This window comes from Triticum aestivum, chromosome 1B (genome assembly GCF_018294505.1).
Source record: "Triticum aestivum cultivar Chinese Spring chromosome 1B, IWGSC CS RefSeq v2.1, whole genome shotgun sequence".
In the NCBI taxonomy this organism is placed as follows: Eukaryota; Viridiplantae; Streptophyta; class Magnoliopsida; order Poales; family Poaceae; genus Triticum; species Triticum aestivum.
In genome coordinates, this window is record NC_057795.1 from 305,542,678 (window position 1) to 305,545,538 (window position 2,861).

A 2,861-nucleotide genomic window follows, 5' to 3' on the forward strand; every position below is an offset into this window, starting at 1 on the left:
GCGGGTGCCCTTGGTCCATCATGTGGGGCACGTATTCTTTTGGGGCCGCCATCCCGAAGGCCGCGCCATAGCGCTCCGCGTGCCATGCAGCTCTGCTTGATGCGCCCACTTGGGGGTGGTAGCGCAGCGGCCCACTGGGGCCGTGGGTCACGACGAGTTCTTCGCTGGCCGGGGGCGGAGTCAGCGCTGCTGCTGGCCCGGTGCTGACAGCTTCGCTGGTGTTGGGGTAGCCTTGGAGCCCGCGGGCGCGCATGGAGCCCCCGCGCAGGCCGCCCTGGACCTGAGATGGGAGCTGGGTGCAGAAGGGGTGAGCCCTCGAGGCGGCAAAGCCCAGGAGCTCTACCACCCACTCTAGCAGCACGTCGCGGCCGCCTTCCATTAGCCTGCACTGCAGCAGCTCTCGGGCCACTGTGAGCGCGGCCCTTGAGTTCGCCTGCTCCCGGCGGGTGTACGGCGTCATGGCTGCGGCGTGGTTGGAGGCCCTTGCTGCCGACCGTGCCTGCCGTGGTGTGAGAGCTGTCGGAGCCTGTCCGCGTCGCCCACGGCCTGCAGCGCCCTGCGGACCGCGAGCTACCTAGGGCATGGGGTCGCCTGGGGCGAGCGGCTCTGCGCGGGCGGGCCAAGCCGCCCAGGGATCAGGGTTGCCCGCCTGGTCACCGGACATGGTGATGACGATGTGACGGGACGCGAAGTGGCAGAAGGCGGATCCCGGCGCACCCCTACCTGGCGCGCCAAATGTCGGATTTCGGGTTCCGGCAGACCCTTGAGGTTCGAACACTGGGGTGCGCGCGGAGATTTCGCCTCTACCTACCTGCTCCTCGCCGCCTCGCTAACATCTAAACTACAAAAGGAACAACACAAGAGACACAAGGTTTATACTGGTTCAGGCCACCATTGCGGTGTAATACCCTACTCCAGTGTGTGGTGTGGTGGATTGCCTCTTGGGTTGATGAAGAACAATACAAGGAAGAACAGCCTCGCGAGGGTCTGTTCTTGGCAGGGACGATGAACTGCTAGGGGGAGTTCAATCGCTCTCTCTACTGGTTTCTTGGCGAGGATCGTGTCTCTTCCCTACCTTGTGGTGGCTAGTCCTATTTATAGGCAGAGGCCCTGGGCCTCCTCCCAAATATTGAGCGGGAAGGGCGCCAACAATTGGCCATTTTGAAGGGGAACATCGGGTACACTTATCCTAACTAAAGTTGGTCCTCGCCTGTCAAAGGCTCTAGTGGTGACGCCTGCTTGGGCTCCACAATGACTTCCTTCCTGCCGTTGGGCTGGTCTTGGTCTTGTTGCACCAAAATGGATGCCTTTGCTTGATGCTCTCGCTTGCGCTTGCTCCCTTTGCTACAAACAGGAAAGGAGGACACTGCGCGGGCTGGCACCCGCCTGGCGCCCTTGGTCGTCATGGCTTGCGTCATGGGCACCTCGTGAGGTACCCCGCCTTGATCTCTACGCCTCCTCGTGAGCCAGCCTAATGAGGCCGTGCTTGAGGAAACTCCTTGTCGTCCGCCCCGCGAGGCTTGGCCCCTCGCGAGGGTCTTGAGCTTGTGTTGGGAAGATGGGCCGTGCTGGGCCCCCCTTTGAGCCACGCCGCAGGCCGCAGGCAGGCAAGTCTGGGGACCCCCGTTCCTAGAACGCTGACAACACGAGCAGTTAGTAAGGGAACTGCAGTGCCCAAAGCACGAGGACCACCTGTCGGTGTCAAAACCGGCGGATCTCGGGTAGGGGGTCCCGAACTGTGCGTCTAGGCGGATGGTAACAGGAGACAAGGGACACGATGTTTTTACCCAGGTTCGGGCCCTCTCGATGGAGGTAAAACCCTACTCCTGCTTGATTGATATTGATGATATGGGTAGTACAAGTGTGGATCTACCACGAGATCAAGGAGGCTAAACCCTAGAGGCTAGCATATGGTATGATTGTTGTAATGGTTGTGTGTCCTACGGACTAAAACCCTCCGGTTTATATAGACACCACAACCATTACAACAATCATACCATAGGCTAGCCTCTAGGGTTTAGCCTCATTGATCTCGTGGTAGATCCACTCTTATACTACCCATATCATCAATATCAATCAAGAAGGAGTAGGGTTTTACCTCCATCGAGAGGGCCCGAACCTGGGTAAAAACATCGTGTCCCTTGTCTCCTGTTACCATCCGCCTAGACGCACAGTTCGGGACCCCCTACCCGAGATCCGCCGGTTTTGACACCGACATTGGTGCTTTCATTGAGAGTTCCTCTGTGTCGTCACCGATAGGCTCGATGGCGTCTTCAATCAACAACACTGTCCAGGGTGAGACTTTTCTCCCTGGATAGATCTTCGTATTCGGCGGCTTCGCACTGCGGGCTAATTCACTTGGCCATCTGGAGCAGATAGAAAGCTACGCCCCTGGCCGTCAGGTCAGATTCGGAAGCCTAAACTTCATGGCCGATATCCGCGGGGACTTGATCCTCGACGGGCTCGAGCCACAGCCAAGCGCGCCGCACTGTTACGATGGGCATGATCTAGCTCTGCCGCCGAACAGTGCCTTGGTGGCCGCACGAGAACCCGCTCCGGCCTTTAGTCCGGAGCTGATCACCTAGGTCGAGGACCGGTGGTTGGACACCACCTCGGGGGCTGCAACTTCTACGGCGATGGAGCCGAACACTAACCTTGTCCTTCGTGAAGCCCGTGACTCCGAGGTGCCGGACTCCTTGCCGGACTCCGGACCTCCCACGCCCCTGCCAATCGAATCTGATTGGGCGCCGGTTATGGAATTCACCGCCGCGGACATCTTCCAACACTCGCCCTTTGGCGACATCCTAAATTCGCTAAAGCATCTCTCGCTATCCGGAGAGTCCTGGCCGGATTATGGCTAG